Source organism: Ovis aries, chromosome 24 (assembly GCF_016772045.2).
Source record: "Ovis aries strain OAR_USU_Benz2616 breed Rambouillet chromosome 24, ARS-UI_Ramb_v3.0, whole genome shotgun sequence".
Lineage (NCBI taxonomy): Eukaryota > Metazoa > Chordata > Mammalia > Artiodactyla > Bovidae > Ovis > Ovis aries.
The window spans coordinates 41,483,242-41,509,473 of record NC_056077.1 but is presented as its reverse complement, the minus strand read 5'-3'; the positions used below and the strand labels follow the sequence as shown (position 1 = coordinate 41,509,473).

At 59.7% G+C, this 26,232-nt stretch overlaps 1 protein-coding gene across 13 annotated transcripts in view; it reads right to left on the bottom strand.

Annotated features, from left to right (window-relative positions):
- Window positions 1–26,232, bottom strand: part of MAD1L1 (mitotic arrest deficient 1 like 1) — a 293,088-nt gene that overhangs the window by 140,858 nt on the left and 125,998 nt on the right. The window contains exon 1 of one of the 13 annotated variants that reach the window (XM_042240609.2): window positions 19,139–19,252. The exons of the other annotated variants lie outside the window; for them this stretch is intronic. The gene's annotated coding sequence lies outside the window, so the exon portion shown is untranslated. Of the gene's footprint in view, window positions 1–19,138; window positions 19,253–26,232 lie in introns of those variants that run through there. 13 annotated transcript variants of the gene reach the window in all.

Genomic DNA, 26,232 nt, shown 5'->3' with positions numbered 1-26,232 from the left:
CAGCAGGCCCACCTGCTGTCCTCGGGTGGGGCGCACGCCGACCAACCAGCCTCGAGTGGCACCATCGGGTCTGCAGCGCTCAGAGACTCACAGGCGAGGGTTGGAGGGCACCCCTTCCCCCGGAACTAATGGGACACGAGAGGCCACAGTTCAAGGCGTCAACGTGCTCCAGCCATGCCTGGCCCGCCTCCCTGTGTCTGGGACAAAAGACGGTGCCTGGTAAAGACGCAGCTCAGGTTTCATGGGACACACCGATCACACGGCCCCGAGACCACCACTAAAAGCCGACAGGAGTCTCGTCACCGCTCAGTGATGTGAAGGCCGACAGCCCGAGCCAGGAGGCCAGGGCCCGGGGTAGAAGGGCACTGCGCCCAAGCCAGATGGGAGGGTCTTCCCGAAACGCTGGTGACCGGGGGGTCCCAGGGAGTCCTGGAGACCGCAGGCCACCCCGAGTCCAGGAGTGGAGCTGCTCTGGCTCCAGGAAAGGAGGTCTCCGCCCCGCTGAGGGCCTGACGCTGGGGTGAACATGGAGGAGGGACCTCTTCCCGAGCAGGAGCTGGGCGTGGGCGCCTGCCCTCCTCCCGCCCGGTGCCCCCAGCCATCGCCGACGAGGCCCACACGGGCGACATAAGTATAACAGAATCAGCTCCCTGCACACAGCAGGCTCACGGGGCACCGCCGCACAATGCTCCTGCCTGCTGTGAAAGGTCCTGAGAGCTCCAGCAGGTCTGGGTGGGGCCCGAGAGCCCATGTTTCTGGTGGGTGAAGCCGCAGTGTGCCGGTCGCGCTAGGGAGCAGGACGCACAGCTGGGCGGCCTCCGCCTGGGCTGGCAGAACCTGGGAGGATGTTCTCATGAGACCACGTCCAAGTCCCAGCTCTGCACCTCGCCTCCTGAGCCTCCGTCCTCATCAGTGGCTCTCACAGGGTGCCCGGGACGACCAACACTGTCCTGGACCAAGCGCCCAGCCGAGGCCCTGGGGCCTGCGAGGCTCACAGTGACAGCAGCAATCCCGTCCACGCAGGCAAACAGACGCCACGTGTTCACGGGTGCTGCGCCCCTGCGGGCGAGCTGGGGAGGGTCAGGCAACCTCGCCCCACACCCTGCTGGTGCCCCCGCAGCCCCCATGCCTGCCAGGGCAGCGACCCGGCGAGCTACAGGGTCAGCCCACACTGGCACTGGCCCCGAGGCACATTCTCAGACCTGGAACAGACTGAGGGGTGAGGCCACAGGCGCTCTGCCCACATCGTCTTAACTGGTGCTTCCGTGAGCGGAGGCCCGCCCGCCCGCCTGGGACAGACGTGCCCCAACCGCTCGTGCACCCTGAACACCAGGCAGCGTCCCGGCCGGCCTGGGCCCCTCCTCAGGTGAGACGAGAAGGCGGGCGCTCACAGGACCACGCTGCCTCCCTTGGGGGCCCACGGGCCCTCGCCCGCCGAGCTCAGCGGTCTCGAGAGCCTCCGGCTCGGCCATCACCCCGGCACAGACTTCATCATTAGGTGATGACAAAAAATTCAATAAGTGAGAAATTAAAGTTACAAATCCAACTGGAACTGGTCACACACCCGTGGAAAATTTGTTTCCAACAGGACGGTTTATCGAGTGTCATAATTTTATTGAAATCCTATATCTTCCCATTGACTTTTATGGTTCCGAGCTGGTTACAGTCGTCATCACGGAGCGGTGGGGCACGTGGGGGCCAGGGCCGGGAGGGCTTTCGTTTCATAAACAAGCGGTAATTGTTGCCTTTATTGACCAGTAAATCTCCACAATGCCGCCTCTCACTACGGATCTCTTCTGTTACGTCTCCAGGCGATCAAAAAAGAAGACTCAACACTGAAAGTTTGCTGTTTGTACTTTCTACAGAAACTGTTTTGTCATTAATCACGAAGTCAGGAGAACTGTGCTGGCTTGATCCGATAATGACTTTTTAAGGACAGAGTCCACGTACGGTGAAGCGCTCTGGTTTCCACTTAAACGAGTGTGGCCATTCACTCCTGAACACACAGGTCAGCACGCAGGGGCCGGGCGGACCCTCCGGGTGCAGACGAGACGGGCCCCCGCGGGGCGCCTCTCCCTGGGGACCCGCAATCCTGCCTGTCCTCGCCACCCTGTTGGTCACGTGATCAGTGCAACCCCATCTCGTGGGAGAGACGAGCTGCGGGTGCGGGGGAGGGGCAGGGATGGACGAGGCCCCCAAGCCCCAGGCCTGGCCGGCTGCGCCCACAGGGGCTGGGAGAGTGGGGGCCACGAACAGCCGCAAAGGCGGGAGCCGCGACCCTGCTCCGCCCTCAGCCTCGCAGCTCCAGGCTGAGCGGGAACAGCTGGTCCCGACGGCCCCACACTCCTAACAGACGCGGTGGTTGGGGTGACACAGCCTCCTGTTACCTCGGGCTTCAAAGACCAGACGGAGAACTTGCTGGGGGGTGAGCGGGCCTGGCTGGGACAGAGGGAGAAGGCCCTGGGCGAACAGGCGGAGAGGGCCTGCACACGTCCTGTGGACGACCGCGCCTGTGCACTGCTCTGCAGCTGCGACTCCTGTGTCCATCGGGGTCCACGCCCATGCCAGACCCGGGGACGAGGCTGAGGCAACTCCACGCAGGCCGCTCAGAGGCCAGCCCTGCAGCCCCGGACGGGCCCCGGAGGACGCCACGACACACGGCTCAGAGGCAAAGGGAGGTGAGGCCGGCCGCCAACGTCAGAGGCCAGCGCGCTTCTGAACAGAGGCGATGGGCGTCTGCACAAGGTCCTCCAAAAGTAAGTTTAAGGAAAACATTTCCAAACCAAGAAGACTCAGGCCATTCCTCAGCACACAGCCACACCAAGGGGAAACGCTAAAGGATCCCCTTCTGGCATAAGGAGGAGGGCCCCACGGACGCGTGAAGATGCCGGTGGTAACAGATACGTATAAACGCAGTCACAGTGGAAACTGCTAAGTATTTTGAACTAAATAGGAAAAATACAGTATATCAACGCTGAACTCTGCATCTAAATTTACATCCTTAAATGAATATATTAGAAGAGAAAGATAAAACCAATCAACCGCACATACGACTGAGAAAGTCTGAACAAGAAAAACCAAAGAAAAGTGATAGTAAATATAAAAACAGAAACTAATGAAATAGAATACAGAGTATAGAGTCAATAATACCGAAAGCTGATTCATCCAAATGATTAATGAAACTGATGAGCCTTGATGAGCTACTTCAAGAGAGAGATTAACAACCAAATAAGGAGCCAGAAAAGGAAGACGTAACTACAGACCACAGATATATTTTAAAATCTAACACGACGCACTTAAATTCCTTTTTTTTTTCCCTAAAGGCTTATCACCACTGAATCAAGAATTAAAAAAAAAATCTGAATAGTTTCAAAGCTATTAAAAGAAATCAAAGCCCCAATACAGAATCTTCCCAACACAAAAACTCCACGTCTGGATGCCTTTCTCGGTGAACTCCACCAAACTTTAAAGAAAGAAATATCACCAATCTCACACAAACTCTTACAAAGAAGGGAAAGAACCTTCTAATGCATTTTATAAAGCCAGAAAGACCATGACACCAAAACCTGCTAAGGAAACTTTGTAAGAAATGAAAACTGTCACGATCTCTCGTAAACACAGAAGCAAAATCCCTGAACTGCTTATTAGCAAACCAAACAAAGCATTACTTGCAAGGACAGTCCACAGACAAGTGTGTTTAATTCTTGGAATGCAGTTTTGCTGTAGCATTTGAAAACCAATTAATTAACTTCTCCAAATTAACAGAATAAAGAAAAAAATCATGACCGGCTCAATATACGCAGTAAAAAAGCATCGGATTAAAATCCAACAGCTATTCAGAATTAAAACAATAGGGTGGAGAAGCCCCCTCAGCAGACGGGGAGGATAGGGGACCCTCTTTGGCCTAAGTCCACGGCTGTGATGGGCGAGGGCGGGGACGGGGCTGAAACAGAAGCCGTTACGACGCTCCTGCTCCAAACAGCACCGGGGGTCCTCGGCAGCGGAGTAAGGCGTGGAGATCAGAAGGAAACGAAAAACTACTAATAGTCACTGAGAAGATGGAAACCCAAGAAAATTTACAAATAAATTATTAAAACAAGGAAGCTTAGTCATGTTGCTGGATCAGAGTCAACACCCAACGTTCAACGACATTTCTACATGCTGGCAAAAAGGGTTCGAAGAACAAATCCTGGAAAAGATGCCATTTATAACATCAACATTTAAAAAAAAACACCCTACGAGATGAGACGTCTACTCAGAAAACTTCGCAAACATTACTGAGAGAAATTAATGACCTAAAAACGTGGAGAGAAATAAACACGTTCATGGATCAGAAGATTTAACGCTATAAAGATGTTACTTAATCGCTGTACCCCCAGTAAAACCTCGGTAGCTTTATCGGTGGAGGCTGACAGGCTGAGCTCTAAGCTCGATGTGGAGATGCGGAGGGTGGTGGTCGGCCCGGGCAGTAGGCTGGCGAGGAGGGTGGGCTCCCTACCAGACTGCAGTCTCAGGGATTATAGCCGTGCGGTTCCCGCGCGAGAGAGGGGCAGGGACAGCCCGGCACAGAGGGGCGATTAGTTTCACGTAAGGAGCCCGAAAGGCCCATCGTCTCAATAAATGCTGTCGAGTGAACTGAATATTCCTGTGGGCAGAAAACCAAGCTTGCCAAGTAAGATGAAGCTTCGTGTTGTGAAGTTATGTGTGAAAAGCAAAGTGTTACAGAAAATACTATGAAAAGACACCTCAGTGTCTTGGGGCAAGCAAAGCTTTCTTAAACAGAGAATACACAGAAAGTGGTACTGTAAAGGACCTTTCACATTCGCAAGAGCAGCCCTTGTTACGATTAAGAGCTCTGTTAAGTTAGAGGGAAAAGCTAGCAGAAGACATTTGCAAACAAATACTTGATAAAAGGCTAGGATGCAGAATACACAAAGAATTCTTACCAATCAGGAAGAAAAAGGCCAGAAAGAGAAAAACAGGGAGGGCAGTGCATCTGGAGGGGGCTTCACCAAAGTGGGTCTCCAAGCGGCCCATCCACACAGGAGGGGTGCCCCCGCTCAGCCTGCCCTGCGAGGCACAGCGCGCTGCAAACACGGGGACAGCTGGCCCTCGGGGAACGGCAGGGCGCGAGGCAGCATGGACGACGCGAAGTGCGAGCAAGACTCTGAAGCCAGCGGGATGCCGGTGCCCTGCCGCAGGCCTGCAGCCGTCACAGCCCCCCGGCCAGCGAGGACACGCGACGGAGCCTCCCAGGGACGTGCAGACAGAACTCGTGCGCGTGCGTGACTGCAAGGTAAGCGGAAAGACGTCACGGCGGCATCAGTCACCGTCGCCGCACACCCGCCAACAGGAGGACGAGCAGCTCTCGGACGGCACACCCGTGACACAGAAACGAGCCCGAGCAGCAGAAAGCAGCGCAAGCGGCACACGCTGCACAGCCCACTGACGCAAAGTTCCAGACCCGCGGAGCCTCCCCAAGTATCGCGCGCCGACAGGAGGCCGACGAGCGTATCACAGACACAAGACGCCGCGCAGCTCCACAAGCGAGGCTCCGGCTGCTCACACACACACACAGCTTCCCGGGAGAAACCCCAGCCCACAGCCGACTCCGCCCCCACGCCCGCCGAGCAGGAAGAACTCACACAGAGGCCAAGGGGTCCCACGGTCGAAGGCGCGGCAGGGGTGGGCCGCGGGGGCTCGGACTTCCAGCCAGGCTCCCGGGAGTCACGCCGCTCAGTGAAGGAGGGCCGGGAGGGGAAGGCCCGCGTGTCTGGAGCAGGGAGGAAGGCACTGGGGACCAGAGGAGGTACTGTGAGAGCCGGGACTATCCTGATGAGAGCGGGGCGGGGAGGGAGCACGGAGCAGAAGCGGACCGATGCCTCCGTGGAACTGAGCCAGGGCTGGCCCGCACCCACTGGGCTCTGGGAAAGGGCTGGCACTTCTTGCCCAAGGTCCCCCGGTCTTCCTCCCGAGAAAGCCCACCTCCCGGGGCCTGAGGTCACCCGCACGGTGCTAGCCCTGGCATTCCCTGGGGACACCCCGGGAGCCAAGGATCCAGTCCTGACCCTCCAGGCCGCCGCGGCCAAGAGGGAGGGCCCAGAACAGCAGGCAGAGAGGTGGCCGTGGGCACCCCGCGCCCCGCCCCTGCAGCAGGGCTCACGCCTCAGGACCCGCACAGGAGACGGCCCGAGAGACGCAGCTCAGCCCAGGCTGGAGGGAAAAACGGCTCTCATGGAAAATGTTTTCAGAGAAGTCGAAACTCAGCAACTCCAGTCACCTGGGCGAAAAGGCCATCTGGCGGGTGACCAGCGGACTAGAGGGCATTTTCACAGGAGGCAGTTCTGCGCACTCCCGGCAGCAGCCTGAATGAATGAGGGGTGAATGCTGAATGGCGCGTCCCCCACGCCGGCCTCGCTGGCCTCTCCCGAAGCCGCCAAGGCTCACACAGCACACGCGCTGCCCAACACGCTTCTCCAGGACAGGCTGGAGGAGCTGGGCTTCACAAGAGGCAGCGGAACCCCTTTCAAAGTGGCAAAAACTGTTCACCTGCGCTTGATGGAAATGCTTCCTAAACAAGTAAGACATCGCCCCGGTCACAGCAAATGGAGGACACGCGTTTTTAACCTTCCCTAATGGGCTGGTTCGCTGGAAGGTACTCATGTCCACGACCTCACAGCTGGGCTCCGGGGCAGCTGGAGCTGGCAGGCCCTGACCTCGGCGCTCAGCAGCTTCCCGAGCTCCTGCCATCCCGCCCACTGCTCAGGGCCGGAGTGTGTTCCCCCTTGGCTCTCCAGCCTGCCCCCAAGGCGCCTCTCCTTCTTCACTGCTGTGTCCGTCAGCCTCATTCCACGGTCTTATCGCTCACGGCTCATCAGATGCAGAGCAGGCCCCTGGAGGCGAGGGCTGCCGGACTGGAAAGGCAGCTCTGACCCACGGGTTCAGCGGGCGTGCAGCCTGGCAGCATCTCCAAATCCGCTCACAGGCCCCACTCCAGGAAGGGCTGTGGTCCCGGTTTCACGGCGCCGGTGGGCACAGCCACCTGAGGTCTGAGTCACTGTCCAGGGCCCACTGCCCAAGCCCACACGAGCCGGTGGGTCTCGGGGGAAGGGAATGAGCCTCGGCTCATCTGTGAGTCTCCATACTTCTCACCAGCGGCCGTGTTCCTGCAACTTCAACCTCCTGATGAAAAGCTCCACGGTACCTACTGGAGGCAAGAGAGGGCGATCTCCCGGAGCCCCCTGACTCAGATCCCCCAGGGCTCTCTTACCAGGTCCATTCATTTATGTCAGCCAGATCACGCCTCCCCGGCACCCACCCTGCCCGGCTCACAGCTTCCCAGAGCAGGGCCTTACCCGGTGCAGGCACCCCTCGAGGGAGGACAGGGCAAGGACTGCCAGCACCGTCCCGCCGGGCCCCAAGCCCGCTCAGCGTGGCACGCCGCACGGGGGCCACCTGACTCGGCTTAGGCGGAACTGACAGGCTGGAGAGGGAGGGCGGGTGAGGCAGGCACAGGCCACCTCGTGGGCCAGGCCAGCTCGGCTGCAGCGGGATGGCCCGCCTGCTCCACCCGCCACTTCCTTCCCTGGGGAACAGAGGCCGGGTCAGAGGGCCCGGGGCACGGCCGCCCACCCCTGCACGATGCCCGGAGCCTCGGGGACAGCCTTCTTGGGGGCACGGACACCGGCGGCTGGGGCTCTCACCACGCCTCGCCCCGCGTCCCTCTCCGCTGGCCCCCGCATGACCCGCAGAGCAGTGACACTCAGTGACTCCTGCTCAAGGGAGAGCTGCGCGCGAGACGGCCCAGCTCCAGAACACCCACAGGTGCCAGGCATCCCCCCCAGAAGAGACCCCGGCTGACTGAGAAGAACCTGCCCGGGTCACTAGCTACAGGGCGGAGCTCGGAGCCCAGGGCTGCAGGAAGCGGAGGCTGAGCTCGGCAGCGGCCCGAGGCGGGACCGCGTCCTGCGGGCATCACCGCCCAGCACGGGCCTGGGCTCAGGACCGGCTGCTCTGGGCAGCGACCCCGCCGCTCCAGCGCTCACCGCGCTACGTGTCCCAGGCGCTCATGGAACAACCCAAACGGCTCACGGTGATTTAAAACGAGACCGTCTCAACATGGACACCAAGCGCCTGACAGGGAGCCCCACCCCAACTGCTCTGCAGGCTGAGCGGAAGCCGTGAGCTGCCTCCATCCCAGGTTTTGACGCAAGGCAGCCTCATCGAGGGCTCAAGTCCAGGCTCGTGGACGCCCAGGCAGGGTCAGGCTGCTCGACTACTGCGGCGGCTGCACCGGGTCTCAGCTGTCACACGGGACACATGCGGGACAGCACGTGTAAAGATGGTAAAGAATCCGCCGGCAATTCAGGAGCCCGGGTTTGACCCCTGGGTCAGGGAGATCCCCTGGAGAAGGGAATGGCAATACTCTTGCCTGGAGAATCCCATGGACAGAGGAGCCTGGTGGGCTATAGCCCACGGGGTCACAAAGAGCCGGGGACAGGACTGAGCGATGTTCCCTTTCCCCTTCTGTCATTTGGGACCTTGGCTCCTGGACCCGGCTCGAACCTGGGCCCCTGCGCTGAGCGCGGTCTGAGCCGCTGGACCCCGGGAGTCCTCTGCCGGCTTTCTGGCTGGTGTTTGCGCACCGTCCGGCGCCGAGGGCGCTTCTCTACTCAGGCGCGCGGTTCGCTCTCACTCTGTGTCTGCCTCTTCATCTCTTGACAGGATTTTCCACAGAGGAGAAGTGTGTAGTCTAACTTACCAAGTCTCCCTTCCACTGACTGTATTTTTGGTGCCAAGTCTAAGAACTCTTTGCCGAGATCCTGAAGATTTTATCTCCCTTTTGAATAAAAGTTTCCTACTTTTAGGTTCTGTCTTTAAGTCTGTGATTAACCTTGAGTTAATTTTTGTACAAAAGGTTCACTTTTTTGCTTCATGAATGTCTAACTGCTGCAGCACAATTTATGGAAAAGGCTATCTTTCTCCCGCTGAGCTGCTTCTGCAGCTAACCCAAAGCAAGCAGACAAAGGAGTCACTGAGGGCGGGAGTAGAAACAAGTTAAAGGGAAAGTGGGAACTAAGAGAGAAGATCAGCTGAGCCAAATGCTGGTTCTTTGAGAAGATCAATAAAATTGATAAAGCTTTAGCTGTAGCTGGATCGACTGACCCAGAAAGAGAGACAAGATCCCAGTTACCACAGCGAGGAACGAGAGGCGAGGCAGGAGCACAGGCCCGACAGGAGCAACAGGACCGGAGGGATTCCCTCAGCAGCTGGACGCCCGAAGTCACACAGCCTGCGTGAAATGAACAGACTCCCAGCAGACACACACGACCAAAACTGACTGCGAAGCAGCAGGCAGCCTGACGAGAACCGTCAGAAGTGGAACTCCGCACCAGCGCCGACACCGCCCTGCAGCCCGGCAGGCTCCGTCCCCTCTGCCGGGCTGCTTCACACTCTCCTCCGGGGCCCTGAGCTCTCTTCCAGGGTTTCTCTATGGCACACGGGGCCGTTTCTGCCGCTCCATCTCCCCGCTGGCTGATCTCTCCCTCTGTTCCCTCCTTCCTACCACAGGCTCATCTGTCACACTTTAACTGCAGTCCCTGTGCTTCCGGTTATCACAGAAGACGTCAGGTCTGCCCGGCCGCTGCCTGCCCGGTGCTCTGGCTGGGTGGGGACAGCTGGCTTGTGCTGTCCCACCCTCTGGCCGATCTGGGAGCTGACTTCAAACAGAGCCCGGAAGAGCCCATCGCGAGCTGCTCCTCGAGTCCCGAGGCTGGGCCTCCACTGTTCTCGTCTCATACACAATATCCAGGCTTCGAGCTTATCGTTGTGTTTGCTGTTAGGAAGTGTTGTATCCACTCTCTCACATGGAGCTGTCCAGTGTTCCCAGCACCATTTGTGGAAGAGGCTGTCTTTGCCCCATTGTATATTCTTGCCTCCTTTGTCAAAAAGAAGGTACCCGTAGGTGCATGGGTTTATTTCTGGGCTTTCTGTCTTGTTCCCTTGGTCTGTATTTCTGGTTTTGAGCCAGTACCATACTGTCTTGATGACTGTAGCTTTGTAGTCTAATCTGAAGTCAGGAAGCTTGATTCTGCCAGCTCCATTCTTCTTTCTCAAGACTGCTTTGGCTACTCAGGGTCTTTTGTGTTTCCATATGAACTGTGAAATTTTTTGTTCCAGTTCTGTGACAAAAGGCATTGGTGATCTGATCGGGATCACACTGAATCTGTAGATGGCGTTTGGTAGCATAGTTGTTTTCACAATACTGATTCTTCCTGCCCAGGAACGTGGGCTCTCTCTCCATCTGTTTCTGTCATCTTTGATTTCTCTCATTAGTGTCTTATAATTTTCTGTGTCCAGTTCTTTGTCTCCTTAGGTAAGTTTACTCCTAGATATTTATGCTTTGTGTTGCAATGGTGAATGGGGTTGATTCCTCAATTTCTCTTTCTGATTTTTCATTGTTAGTATATAGAGATGGAAGAGATTTCTGCATACTGATTTTGTATCACCATACACAAAGATAAACTCAACATGGATTAAAGACCTAAAAGAAAGACCAGAAACTATAAAACTCTTAGAGGAAAACACAGGCAGAACACTCGATGACATAAAGCAAAGCAAGATCCTCCCACCTCCTAGAGTAAGGGAAATAAGAATAAAACCAAACAAGTGGGACCAGATTAAGCTTAAAAGCTCTCGCACAGCAAAAGCAAGGTAAAAACACAGCCCTCGAAATGGGAGAAAATAATAGCTAATGAACAGCTGACAGAGGATTAATTTCCAAAATATACAAGCAGCTCATACAACTCAATGCCAGGAAAACAAACAACCCAATCAAAAAGTGGGGAAAAGACCTAAACAGACATTTCTCCAAAGAAGACATACAGATGGCTAACAGACACACGAAAAGATGCTCAACATTGCTGATTATTAGAGAAATGCAAATCAAAACTACGACATATCACCTCGCACCAGTCAGAATGGCCCTCATCAGAAAGTCTACAAACCGTAAATGCTGGAGAGGGTGTGGAGAAAAGGGAATCCTCTTGCACCGTTGGTGGGAATGTAAACTGATACAGCCACCATGGAAGACGGTATGGAGGTTCCTTAAAAAACTAGGAATAAAACCATCATCTGACCCAGCAAGCCCACTCCGAGGCATACACCCCGAGGAAGCCGAAGTTGAGAGACGCTTGCACCCCACTGTTCACTGCAGCACTAATCACAGCGGCAGAGCAGGGGAGCAGCCCAGATGCCCATCGACGGACGGACGGATGCGGAAGCGGCAGCACATACCCACGAGGGGATGTTACTCGGCCATAAAAGGAACGCACTGGAGTCAGTTCTGATGAGGGGGATGAACCGAGAACCTACCACACAGAGTGGAGTGCGTCAGAGAGAGAAAGAGAAACACTGTGTTCTAACGCATAGATACCGAGTCTAGAAAAACGGTGAAGAACTTGTTTTCAGGGCAGCAATGGAGAAACAGACATAGAGAACAGACCTATGGACACGGGGAGGGGGAGGACAGGGCGAGACGTACGGAGAGAGTAACACGGAAACTCACATCACCACACGCAAAATAGATGGCCAGTGGGAATTTGCTGTATGGCTCAGGAAACTCAAACACGGGCTCTGTGTCAAACTAGAGGGCTGGGATGGGGAGGGAGATGGGAGGGAGGTTCAAAAGGGAGGGGATATATGTACACCTATGGCTGATTCATGTGGAGGTTTCACAGAAAACAAAATTCTGTAAAGCAATTATCCTTCAATAAAAAAAAGTTTTTTTAAAATGGAGAGAAGCGTGTCTTCTCCATCTTCCTGGAAACAGAATCGTTCACACAGCAAACGATGGCGCCCGAGGTGCTGGGCGCTGCGGCAGATGCCATCAGGAGCGATTCAGGGGCAGCAGGCGTCTGGCTCGGCTGCTGGCTCACAGGTGACAGTCGCACCGGCAGGATTAACCCAGAAGAGGAGGCGCTGGGGGCGTCGGGTTCGGATCACAGAACCCTCTCTGCCCAAGGAATGCAGGCCTCCAACAGAAGGGTATTACTTCTAAGGCGCAGAAACACTGTCACCAACGTGGCCCCCAAGGGTCGGGGGAGGCCGAGGGAGACAACAGCCCAGGTGCCCGCTCTCCCGGCCCCCCGCCACCAAAGCTCCCCACAGGCATCCAGTTCTGTGCCAGCAAGACCACCACACCCAGAGGTCAGAGGGCAGGCACCCGGGTCAGAGGGGACCCCGGCAACGTGGCTGGCGGTCATCTCTACTGCCCAGAGAAAGGGTGCCTGCCCACACACACGTGCCATCCTCCGCGGGTAAATGCGCCTCACGCTCCCAGCACGCCGCGGTCTGCACTCCGCCCTTTCTCCCTCCAGTCGGTGGACTCACCAGCCAGTGGACACAGCAGCAGCTGATCCCTGAGCTGAAAGCTACCACCACCACCAAGTCAGGCTCCCAGGGGAGACAGCGCTGGACTTAAAAGACTTTGGTCCCTACTTTCTGCATTTTTTTATTTATAAAATCGCTTATGTAAAGGCATTACCATGCATAACATATTCAACTGCGCAGTGTAAGATGGAGCCTTAATGGATAGAGCTCGAGTCAGCCACAAAGGCAGTTCAGAAAGTATTTTTTTAAGAAAAGACCAAGTCACTGACTTTCAAACGTGTCTGAATCCGCACACCTCTCACAACCCACGGGGACACAATATAAATACATAAACCAGGGCTCAGTTCACTCAGTTCACTCAGTTCACGCAGGATAGCGGCCTGGAGCTGACACCTCTCTCCTCCCCCTGGCAGGGCCTGCATTAGCATGTAAATAGCTGGCAGATACAAGGAAATGAAAGCAGGAAGAGCTCTTTAATTAACTTTAATCCTCGGAAAATCCAGGCAGCGATCTGCCTTGGCAGCCTCCTCAGGAGGCCCTCACCACGGCCCGGAGCCCCATCCCCGCAGCTCTGCGCGGAGAGGGTGGCCAGAGAGGCCCATGTGGGGAGGGGACATCTGGGTACCCGACCCAGAAACGGCCGTGCCACGCCTGTCACGGAGTCTGGAGGTGGTGCCCGGATGGAAGCCTGGGCCGGTGCACGGGGCCCTGCCAACCGGGGAGGCAGGGGCAGTCACCCGCGGGGGAGGTCTGAGGGGACACGACCCGCGCACCGCCCACAGGGCAGGGACCACAGCTCCGGCAGCGTGCTGAGGAGGCCCCCACGGCCCCCCCCCAGGTTCTCCTACGGCGACAGCAGGCTACAGACCCAGTAAGGCTGCGGCCGGACGCACGAGGCAACAGCCAGTGGGACCGACCAGGAGCACACAGACACGCCCCGCCTCCAATCCCCACACGCTCTCAGGGATGGCCCCACAGGGGCGAGGTGCCTGAGGGAGCCACCGGGGCCTGTGCTGGAAGGAGGCGGCTGGGCCACGGCCACAGACACACTGGGAATGGTGCTTTCAAAACCCAAGACAGGCCCAGAAGAGACGGGCACGCACCCCGGGTTATCCCTCACAAAGCCGGGAGGGCGGGGCGGCAGTGCAGACCGCGGGGTGGGGGTCAGGCCTCCACCCCGCTGCTCTAGCTCACCGGGTTCCCTCAGAGCGAGGCGGGGGGAGGCAGGCACGAAGCTCACTGCTCCAGGGAACCCGGAAGACACGCAGAAGGGAGGCCTGCAAACACCTCCTTCATGTGAAGAGCACAGCCTGCGCCCGCCACAAGGAGCAAGGAAAGCCAGGCTGGGGTGGCATGGATGCTGAGCTGGGCCTGCACCTCGCAACGGCAGCATCTGTCCTGGCCCCACAGCTGGGAGAGTCCAAACTCGAACCCAGGCCTCTGACCGCAGCTGTGCACGGACAGAGGGGCCAGAAGCAGCGGTCACAAGGCAACACTGCCGCCCCTCCGCAGTCCCTGCTCCCAGCACAGCCGTCCAGGCACAGAGCTTGTCCCCTGGCCTGCACCAGGGAGGGACAGGCCCTGTCTGCTGTCCACGGCCAAGGAGGCGAGGCTGCAGGTGGCCCCTGAGCGCGGTGCTCCCCATCGGCGAGGCCATGGGAGGCGAGGCCCGGGCCAGCCCTGCACCAGTGACCCCCTGCACCGCGGGGGAGCCCCAAGGATGCCACAGTCACAGCTCCACCCCCACCAAAGCCTCTCCTCACTCGGCATCTCACCAGCTGCAGGCACAGTGCACTCACAGCGTGGCCCGCTTACCAGGAATAAATCTTGCTTCTAAAACTAGCGATATTCCTTTAACCAGAGGTTAATAAAAATCACCCGTGAAGGCTAACCAGTGGCTCTAATTTATCTAGAGACATTCATAAAACTGCAGAAAAGAGCCTTTGTAACAGCTTATCAGAGCCCCAAGAAGCCCTGAGACGAGCCCGGTGCAAACAGGACGAGCAGGCCCGGGGCGCGGCAGGACGGGGTCCAGCGGATCCCTCAAAGGACTGGCTCCATCCCAGCAGACGCCTCTTGGAGGCCGGTTCCTGGCGACACCGGGTGGCCCCAGGCCTGTCCTGGGCCTCAGGCTCCCCGCGCAGGGAGCAGGTGACGGACAGAGCAGTGAGCGCAGGTCGTCCCCTGGGGCCCCGACCCACCCCTGCCGCACAGGTAGGGGCTGGGAGTGGGCGGGCTCCCCTCCAGGCGGCCTGCTGCTCGCCCTGCGATTCCCAGGCCCTCGCCCTCAGGCACCCCCTTCACAGGTGGGGACACGGACCCTCAGCCACGCTGAGGGACACTGGCAAGAGGGTCCCCAACCCCAGAGGCAGCTGCAGCGCTTCTCTCACCACACCTTGCCCTCCTGCGCAGGCAGCCTGCTGCCAACCCCTCCTCGGGCCCCAGGCCCCTCATTCTCCAGACCCCATGCAAAGCTGGACATGACCTCCAGCACAGCACACAGCAGAGCTCCGGAAAGGGACCCAAAGACGCGCCCACCCCGGCCACAGGCTCGGGAGCCTGTGCAGGGCGCATAACGCTTGCGTTCACACCACGAACACACTGTCCACCACGGTGACGAGGGACTCCGCGGGAGGAACCCCGCAACCCTGCTGTGGGCGGCTCTGCTCAAGAAGCACTTCCTCCCCTACCCCACGGCATTTCATGGGCGGCAGTTTGGGTCTTTATGGGCAAAATTAACCAAAAGAATACGGACTCCAAACCACGCTCCCTCATCTGACTGTTTTTCATCTGATGATGGATGGTATTTAATACCTCTGGGCTGAGCACACCCTGGGTCTGTAAACGCAGAGTCCAGCTGTTCAGTAACCATCACAATGGCGAGGCTGGCCTCGTGTTCCAGGAGGTCTCGTGGGAAAAGCAGTCTAAGTGCACTAAACAGCCAGCTTTCCAGAATGAAAACATGCACACTCACACGTGCAGGCACACGCACACGCCTACCCACACGCCTGCACACACGCACACTCACACATGCAGGCACACGCACACACTCACATGCGCCTGCACACGCGCGCACACTCACACGTGCCTGCACACATGCGCACACTCACACGTGCAGGCACGTGCACATGCCTGCACATGCTCACACACACCTACCCACACGCCTGCACACACACCTGCACACACACACTCACGTGCAGGCACACACACACGCCTGCACAGACGCACACACATGCAGGCACACACACACACACACACCTGCACACATGCACACTCACACATGCAGGCACACGCACACACCTACCCACATGCCTGCACACGCACCTGCACACAGACACACACACATGCAGGCACACGCACACACATGCGCCTGCACACACATGCGCACACTCACGTGCAGGCACACGCACACGCCTACCCACACCTGCACACACACCTGCACATGCACACTCACGGGCAGGCACACGCACACGCCTGCACACAGGCACCCACACATGCAGGCACATGCACACACGCGCACACTCACACGTGCAGGCACATGCACACGCCTGCACACACGCACACTCACATGTGCAGGCACACACATGCCTGTACACATGCATACTCACATGTGCAGGCACATGCACACACATGCGCCTGTACATACGCACACATGCACGCACATGCACACACCTATGCACATGCTTGCACACGCACCTACACACACGTGCAGGCACACACACACGTGCAGGCACACGCCTGCACACACGCACACTCAGTGCAGGCACAAGCACACACGCGCGCCTGCACACGCTCACACTCGCAGCCACGCACACACCTGCACACGCACAGGTGCAATCACACGCACACGCTCACAGACTCACGTGCAATCACACGCACACGCACACACGCACAGGCTAACACATGCAGGCACACGCACACGCCTGCACACGCACACGCCTGCACACGCACACGCCTGCACACAGGCACAGACTCACGTGCAAGAACCCACACACTCAGAGGCCCACCCTCCCAGACACGAGGGGGCTCTGCCCTGATGGGCGGGGGCGGGGGCTCTGGGCAGCGCCGGGCACGCCTGCCTGGATACGACCTACCTCCCGCACTGCGACTCCTCACCCTCCCCAGCTGAGACTCCTCTCCCACAGAAAGGGAGCCTGCAAACTCTAGCTCCAAGAGTTTCCACGACTTTCAAAGATGATCCTTAGACGATAGAAGTTATGAAAACTAGGTAACAAGATGATTTAGCAGGCGCTAAACGCCTGCTCGCCCCAGGTCCCGCACTAGGCAAGGACAGACGTTCCCGGGAAGACAGACACGACGCGGGGACAGACGCCTGCCTCCCAGCCCGGGGTGAGACCCGAAGGCACGGATTTCTCCAGCACGCCAGACGAAACCGGCAGGGGCTGGCCTGCGGCGTGCAGACCCCTGGGGAAGAAGCCGGCCGAGCGGACGGAGTGGGAACCCCAGCCACACACTCCCCTGCCCTCCCAGGTCTCTTCTAGGCCACGTGCCGCGTTCACTGTGGCCTCTGTCTGTTTCACGATCGCTGGCCGCGTGTGAAACTGCGCTGCTGGTGTCCCCACGCTCTCCCGCCCTGGCACTGCGTCACCAGTGCGGTGCTGAGTGGTGTGGGTGCCTGGTGGCTGGGTAGTGTTCAGGAACCCAAACGCCACACGACAGCAGAGCCCGCTGTCAGTGTCCAGGGAGCTCACTGCCACGTTTCTGGATATTCGTTTACAGGTGAATCATACTTTCAAAAGCACTGGCTCCCATAATCAGTCTCTGGGGTGGGCCCCCACCTTGGCCTCCTGGAGAGGGAGAGAAGTTTAAAGGTTGGGAATCCTGCTGTGAGAAGCAGAGGGCACAGAACGATAGAGCCCAGGTTCCAGCTGTCTTCTGAGCCGCAGTCCCAGGCTCCTCTTCCCCAGAATAGAGCGTGGAGCGAAACCTCCCCGCCCAGGCGCACAGGGCGGCCCCCGCTGCAGGCGCAGCTGCTGGGTCTCCAAGCCCCTCAAGAGCTCGGTGAGCAAAAGCAGGCTTCCAGGGCAGCGGCTGGGGCCTCCTGCAGAAGAGCCGCCACAGAGCCCAGAATAGGCCAGCCTGGGCGCAGCGGGGCCCCATAAGGACCAGGCAGCGCCCCCTCACTGGACACCCTGCGGGACCGCCGCCTCCTGCCCTGCTGCAGCTTTCAGTGAGCCGCGTGGCCAGGCCCATGCCAGGGTGAGCCTAGAGAGACCCGGGCCCGGCGCCCTGCCTGATGGGGGCAGCCTGGAGGGGCAAGGAGCCGGGAGCCAAAGACAGTGACAGGAGGGCCCAGGCCCAGACAGAGGACCCTGGGAGCCTCCACCGGGGGGAGGGCGGTATGGGGTCCCTCCGCATTCACAACCTTTCAGAGGAACCCGGATGACCCAGCGCGGGCAGGGGGCAGGGAAGGAGCCGTCAGGCCTCCGCAAGCCGAAGGCGGACATGCCCGGGCCGGAATGGCCGAGGGCGCTGCGGGCACCTGCAAGGCCTGCGATAATCGCCGGGAGCAGCCTGGTGACAAGTCAAACGCCCCCGGCGAGGCGCCGCGGCTATTTTTAGCAGCAGCCTCAAGAGGCTGCCTGGCAGGGAACCATGTCTTTGAGCATGACCATCAATTTTCACCTGCAGCCAACTTCCTTTCCTTTCAGGATGAAGGTTATTCAAAGATTTGGATTTCTTCGAAATTGAATTAAAAGGAGAACAGGGCTCCACAACAAGGGAGATCTGAAGCATACACAGGACACTCGCAGCCAGAACGGCCGCGTCCTCCCAGGCCTGCAGACCCTCCTGACCGGCAGCTGTGGCAGGCGGCCCCCCAGCCTCCCTCTCGGCCAGAGCCCTGCCCTGGAGACACCCCCAGCCGGGGGCCTGTGCGGGGCGGGGGGGGGGGGGGGGGCGGGCGCCGGGGAGGCGGAGCGAGGAACATGGCCTGCTGGCTGCCCGGTGAGGAAACGGAGACAGAGGCGCCACAGCTCAGTAAACGAGACGGCGGATTTTAGCGCAGTAGGTTAGAAACACAAAGTCCACACAAAGACCCCAAGAACTAACAGCGAGACTGGGAGTGACAGGGCCTGTCCAGCGCTTGCAAGCTCACCTCTACAGGCCCCGCCCGTGGGGTACCCCCGCCCGTGGGATCTCCCAGAGCCGTGAACAGGCAGACCGGCACAGTGACGCGGTGAGTGAGTGTGCAGGGCTCCGCAGGAAACTATCTTCAGGAACCTCAAAGGACAGGGGTTCTCAGGGAACCGGAGCTTCGCAGGCGGCACAGAGGCACCGAGGAGCGAAGCCGGGTGCGGAGCGCTCTGGTTCCTGCCGGGCCGGCCCTGCATCCCCGCACGCCGTGTGAGTGGAGTCACAGGCCAAGTCCCACAGGCAGCCCCCACACCCCTCCTGGCTGCCTTTGAGCAGGGAGTGTGTCGCACAGGGCGCTGAGCTCAGCGAGGACCCGGCCCAGGGGACGGGAGTGCAGACCGGGCCGACGCCTGTGGCTCCGCCGTCCCCGCCCCCGTGAGCAGTCCAAGCAGGAGCGGCGATACCCGCGGCCCCCAGGCCTGCCTGACGCCCGCAGCCGGGCGCCTCCACCAGCCGGAGCACCCTCCAGAGTCACCACCGGGGCCAGGACCCAGGGGCGCGCAGGGCGACTCGGGAGGGGGAACCGTGGAAATTCTACCCGTTCTAGTTTTCACGTCACTGTATTGTTTAATTAAAAAATGAACGTACTCACACTTGATTATTGAACACTGCATCGCTGACTACGGGTCACACAGACGCTTAAAATTACGGCCTTGGCGCACAGACTGTGACGGTTTTACAAAGGCTGCAAGCCAGCCAGGAAGGGGCTGTGGGAGGAGCCCCGGGGGAGGACGGGCGGCCTCCCGGAGCGCAGGGAGGGGCAGGGATCACACAGTCAGAGGAACACCGCCCCGGACGCCTGCCCGGCCACGCTCACCTGCTCTGGGGAGCTGCTCTGCTCACTTTCACTGTTGGGGGAACAATCAGCACCCGGGCCTTTAAGTCACAGCATCAGACACATCTGTATGGAGACCTCACTGCGCACACTTAGGCGGCCCCACTCCCTGCTCAATGGCAGCCAGGAGGGGTGTGGGGGCTGCCTGGGGGGTGTGGGGGGCGACAAAGAGCCCCCCTCGCACAGTAAGAAGTGGGAGGAGGCTGCAGCCCGCCGCAACGCTGCCCCTCGCCCCTGGGGCTCCAGTCGAGTGGCCTCCTCGTCTGTCACGTGAGGGACTTGACGCTGAGCTGAGATTCTGGGTGCCAGCCAGGTTCCACGTGCCCGCTGTGTGCTCACTGCTGGGGAACCCGAGAGCACAGGCCCTGCCCTCTCGGGAGGGACAGAGATGGGCACGGAGGCGGCAGAAGACCAGGGAGGCAGGAGGGCGTCTTCCCAGGCCAGCGCCCGCGCGGCACTGCCAGCCGCACGGGGCAGCGGCCGGGACTGCAAGGCCTCCTAGTGCCACACACAGACGGGGGGCGGGGGGGGCGCTGAGACCGAAGCGGTGTGACTCGAGTCCCGCTTAAGGACATCCTGGCTCAGACATGCATCCCCCTCCTGGCATGGGGTCACAGGCCAGCACTCCTGCAAACGGAGCCGCTCGCCCTTCCCCAGGGAGCAGGCTGGCGGCAGGCACTGCGCTGAGCTGGGAGCATCCACGGAGCATCCAGCACGGCTCTGGGTCACAGTCCCACCAGGGCTGCCGCCGGGGCTCACGCAAGCCCAGGGTGCGGGCCCCTGGGGACCACGCCCCCCGCAGAGCCTGCGGCTTCCGGAGCCCGGGGCGCCTGGGTCGGCACGGCGGGGCGGGGAGCCGAGCTCCCTCAGCACAGGGACATGGAGACGGGCGGCCCGCGGCCCACAGGAGGGGGCTCTCTAAGGGAGGCCACGACAGCCCCCCGCCCACCCAGAGCACCCCTCTCCCACGCAACCATGAATCTATCTTAATAAACATCTTCAAACTGGAGAGAGATGAAAGGCATTTTGTTTTGATTTCATTATATTTCCTAATATTGCTTTTCTCTCTGGAGTTTTTCCTGCCGCGACCCAGTCCGGCTGCCCCCTTGGTGGGATAATGCAATACTGGCGATAAGGTTGGCTTTCTAATAACTCTGCAGATGGCGTTTTCCCATAACAAAACAGGAGGACTTCCTTACTTAAATGGACATAATAGAAACGTCAGCCTGGAAAGGTAACCTGAAAGGACAGCATCTTAACATGCGAAATTAAATTCTGCAGCCGAGAGGGTCCTGCTCAGCTGGGGCGGGGGGCGCTGGGCCGAGCAGTGGGGCCGGCTGGCGCTCATGACCCTCCTCGGGGTTTGTCTGGGGGCCAGGAAGAGGCCCCCAGGGGGACAGCATTCAGGGGCCGGCACTTGGAAGAGAGCAGAGGCTGAACCCGAGCCTGAACGTGAAGCAGGCGAACACCGCTGCCCCGCGCCCTTCCTGGGCGGAGAGCGCGACCCCGGCCCTGGAGCAGCCAGGCCCAGGGGGCCTCAGAGGAAGGCCAGCCCCAGGTGCAGACTGTTGTCAGGGAGCAGAGCGGCATTCAGACACCCAGGCAGGACAGCCATACCCCAGTCCCGGGACTCCCCCTAACCGGGGGCAGGGTCATGGGCAGAGGGCAGGGGAGGGGGGTCCAGAGGAGCCCCGCCCTGCAGGAGCCACCAACCCAAGCCACCACTCCATCCCACCAGCATCCTGGCCGCACTCAGACTGCAGTTTCCTGAGAGGGAAACAGGGAAGGGGCATGGCACCCCTGATCCAAGCCTCGGTGGGTGGCAAAGAGCACACCAGAGTCACACAAAGAGGATTCTGCTTCTCAGAAGACGGAGCAGGTTCTGAGCTTCTTAAGTATTTCCTCCTGTGCTCCCCAAACCACGAATTCCCAGCATTAAAAGAGGAGGCACGGAGAGAAACCCTTCTAACAAGATTAGGAAGCTCATCGAGGCCAAGGACAGCTGTGAGAGGAGCATGGAGACGCGTGATCGGAAGTGGCTGGTGGCCCTTCTGCTCTTCTGCCCGAGAAATAGACGTGCTCAGCTCTTCTCCCGGGTGGGAGGCCTCAGCGTGGGCTAGGGGCAGCAGCCACAGGAGGTGCTCAGGCCCGGCCGGCCGGGGTGGCTGTGGGGTAGGTTCCCGCCTCAGGGGTGTGAGGGCCGGGGCAGCTGCTGCTGAGGGGGCCCCGCAGACCCCCAGGGGGCCGGGCAGTGCTTATCAGGCCTGCTCACACCACACAGCCCCCGAGTCCTCGCTGCCCCCTTACCCGTCACGGGAAGGTGGACGGGGGCCTCTGAACACCACAGCCAGGCCCACCCGGTTCCACTCGCAGGTGTCATGGAAACAAAACCTGAGATGCTGAAGGTGCCGGCAGCCACTGCCGAGGGACCAAGCAGAGACCAGAGCAGGACCCACCGCTTCGAGGTGCGACGCCACCCGCCTGCTCCGAGACTCAGAGTCCTCAACAGTGACACGGAAACACCCCTGCCTCCAGGGCTCCCACAGAAAGGGGAGAAGACACGATGTGTGAAAGCTGCACGCAGCAGGGGCCCACGACGGCTGCAGGACGCGCTGCGATCAAACGCACTCACAGCTGAACACTCTCCAGGCGGCTCCGGTACTGACGGGAAAACTCAGGTCCACACGAAAGCCTTCAGAAACGCAAGCGAGACTTCCAGCAAGTGAGGGGTAAACAAGCAGATCCATCCAGATAATGGATTTTACTCAGTGATAAAAGAAGGGAGCTATCAAGCCAAGAAAGGACACCGAGGCTCCCGGAAGGCACACCGCTGATGACAGAGGCCAGTCTGAAAGACGACCCTGCGGGACCCCAGCTGCACGACCTTCGGGAAAAGCTGCAACGACCGAGACAGCGAAAGGGCTGGGGCCCACGGGAGGAGGCAGCTGACAGCGGCGCCCTGCGGTGGGCACACCCGACAGCAAGCACTGGCCAGAGCCACAGGGCCCGGCGCAGGGCGACCCGCGCGTGGGCTGCGGGCCTCAGCTCACGGAGCGCAGAGCTTCCCAGCTGGACTGCGGGCCGCTCACAGTGCACAGAGCCATCGGGAGGGCCGCCTCGGGCAGCAGAGGACACGGGAACTCTGTCTGCTGCCTTACTTGAAAGACCTAAGCCACTCTAAAAAATAAAGCCACGGCATGCCGATCAGCAGCAGCTTAAATGGCACAGACTCGATGGCCACTGTTACACAGTGTCCTTGGAATGCCAAAATTCCCAGAGATGGAAACCAGATTAGGGCTGGGGATGGGAGGCCGGGGGCCGAGGTGCAGCCTAAGGAGGCCTTCGTGGTGGCAGCGAGTTCCGAGCAGGGCTTCTACGAGGACAGCAGCGTCTCACACACTCTCTCACCTGCACACACGTGCTCACTCGCACACAAGCATGGGCACTCACACACACATTCAACACACGCATGCACACACACTCAACACATGCATGCACACACTCAACACACGCATGCTCACACTCACATGCATGCTCACACTCAACACACACACTCACACTCAACACACATGCACACACACGCACTCAACACACGCATGCACACACACTCAACACACGCACTCACACTCAACACATACACTCAACACGCATGCACACACTCAACGCAAGCACTCAACACACACATGCACAAAGCACACACATGCACACTCACACTCAACACACGCATGCACACACTCAACACATGCATACTCACACACGCATACTCACACTCAACACACGCATGCACACACACTCAACACAAGCATTCAACACACACATGCACTCGCACTCAACACACGCATGCACACACATGCACTCAACACACGCATGAGCTCACTCGCACACATGCATGCACACACGCACTCAACATATGCATGCACACACACGTGCAGTCAACACACGCATGTTCACACTCAACACACGCATGCACTCACACTCACACAGTGCACTCACACTTACTCATGCATATATGCACACACACACTCACACTCACACAATCACACATACTGCATGAACATCAGGCCTGGTCCTGACGCTGCGCTAGAACCATCTGAGATGTCGGCCCACCCCACCACCACCCCCGCCGCAGCCCCGGGAAGCTGGCTGAGATGTCGCCCCCCACCCCCGGCCCCGCTGCCCCCCCTCCCAGGAAGCTGGCTGAGATGTCGCCCCCCCGCCCCGCTGCCCCCCCCTCGGGAAGCTGGCTGAGATGTCGCCCCCCCGCCCCGCTGCCCCCCCCTCGGGAAGCTGGCTGAGATGTCGCCCCCCCTGCCCCCCCGGGAAGCTGGCTGAGATGCACCTTCCACTGCTGTCACAAACCCCTGTGGGTCTAAACTGTGTTCTTTCTGAAGGTCGGAAACTGACCCACCCGCAGCCTCCGGCACGTCTCCTCTCCCGGGCGCTGTGCCCTGGCTTCTTCGAGCTTTGCCCGCCTGCTCTACCACAACCCAAGGGGGACCCCGACGCTGGGCCTGCCTACCCGATGCTGCCGCAGCATGGAGCACAGCTCACAGGAGCCGCCCCTGAGAACCTGCGCTTCAGCGAAGGACAGAGTGATCGAGCCTGGGCTCTTTCAATCCCCTTCCAGCCTTCCCATCTGCTACGTAGTGAGCTTGGAATGTGCAAACCTCGCCTGAAGGTCGGCCTTTACAAAGTGAGAAAGGATGTGAGAAAACATTTTCAACAGGAAAATAAAAATAACCCACACCAAAATTCACAGGGCAGACACTGATGATACAAGCCCTTAGAAAACGACCGCTGGATGGGGACTTCCACAATCCAGCAAAAGTGAAGGTGAGGTCGCCCGGTAGTACCCGACTCTTTGTGGCCCCACGGATAGTAGCCTGCGCCAGGCTCCTCTGTCCACGGGATTTTCAAGGCAAGAAGTACTGGAGTGGGTTGCCATTTCCTTCTCCAGGGAATCTTCCCGACCCAGGGATGGAACCCAGGTCTCACATTATAGACAGACGCTTTACCGCCTGAGCCGCCAGGGAAGTCCATAACCCAACAAAGACTGTCTGCGGAGACAGACAGCACACAGGGCGCGAGTGCCGGCGAGCCACCGGGGCTTCCCGAGACCCGCGCGCCCCCTGCTCCTGAGGCTGCAGCGCTGGGTCGGGCGCGAGAACGTGCAGGCGCGAGGCCGGTGCAGAGGGGGCGGTTTCCTCGGGGGCTGCTCCCACCTGGCGGGCCCGGGGGCCGCACGGCGGAGGCCCACCCTGGGAGGCCGCATTACCGCACACGAAACACGCGCGGGGAGGGGGGGGGGGGGCGGGTACCTAACAGGGCGCGAGACCGCCCCCTAGAAACCGGCAAACGCCCGCCACTGAGAGCGTGCGCGAAGACCCAGAAAAGGAATGGGACAGCCAGCGCTCGGGGTGAGAAGATGAAATGGTGCTAAGGGGCCGTTTATCCCCAAACTGATGTACAAACTGTAAATTCGCTGTAACCCCAACCGTTCCCCAGCAGACTGTGCGTGAACTGACAAAGGGGCTCTGAAACGTACGAGGACGAGCGAAGGACCGGGATGAGCCGGAGACTCCTGAAGGGCGGCAATCCCTCTGGAGCTTACCGCCGCATCAGAGCACCACCGGGCGGCCGCAGTGAAGGCGGCGGCGCTGGCAGAGGACAGGGGGGACCAGCGCGCAGAAGCTCCGCCGCCCGTCGGCAACTCAGGCAGCAACCAGCCCGCACACAGGGGACGAAGGGTCGTTCCAGAAACGGTGCTGGAGTAACGACACTTGCAATGGGGAAAACCGTCTTGTTGCCTGCTTCGCTCACACCCCAGATCAAGCCGTGTGCCGCGTCACACGCACGTGCAAGCGGTCAGAACACTGAAGCAGGGAGTGTCTGCAGGCTCTGGCAGGCAAAGATCAGCCCGCCGCCACCCACAAAGCGCCAGCGTCAAGGTGACGAGCCGGAAGCAGGCGGCCCACAGGGAGGCGCCGCCGCCCGCTCAGCACCAGACGCGCCTGCTCACTCGGGAGTCAGCAGGCCCGGGAGAGGGGCCTGCCACACGCCTCCCACCAAATGCCCCTCTTGACTCCCTGCACCCTCGAAAACCTCCAAACAGGGCGGGCAAGGCGGGAGCAGGCCCTTCACTGATGGGACACCGAGGCCCCCACCTCCCCAGGTTGCAGGTCTCACAGACAAGGTGGCGCCTCTGTGCCCAGCGAGACGCAACCAGTCCCCGGGCCAGGACCCTCCCGTCACTCGCGGGGCATCCACAGAAAAGGGGCCAGCCCTCACCCTGCCCTTGCCGGGGACACAGCTGTTAGGACCACCTGCCTGGATCGCCTCTGGGAAACTCAGAAAAACCCAGAAATCCCCGCGGTCTCCCTCCTTCTGACCTTACACACACACACACACACACACACACGCCCAGACTGCGCAGTGTACGGAGTCTGGAACTGTGCGCGGGACTCCGCATGAGGCGGAGCTGTGCCCCCGCCCGCGGGGCTGAGCCGCCTGCAATCAGGAAGGAGCGCAGACTCCCGCCAGCAGGCCACTCTCGCGCCGCGGGCGGGCACCAGCAGGCTCTGGGGGCGCTGGGCTTCTGCAGAGAACCGCGGGGTCGTGCCAGCCCCGGCCCAAGCCTGGACCTCCCTCTGCGGAGCCACTGGCTGCTGACCCACTGCAGCAGCTGGACAAGCCCCGCCTCACACGGCTCCTACGTAACGACTGCCCTTCTCTAAGCCGCCCAGTGAACACAAGGGACAGAAAGAGCTGCATCTACACAAGATAAACAGCCTTATGCCAACGCCGACACCCAAGCCAAGGCCCTCGGTCGGAAAAGGACCAGGAGGCTCAAC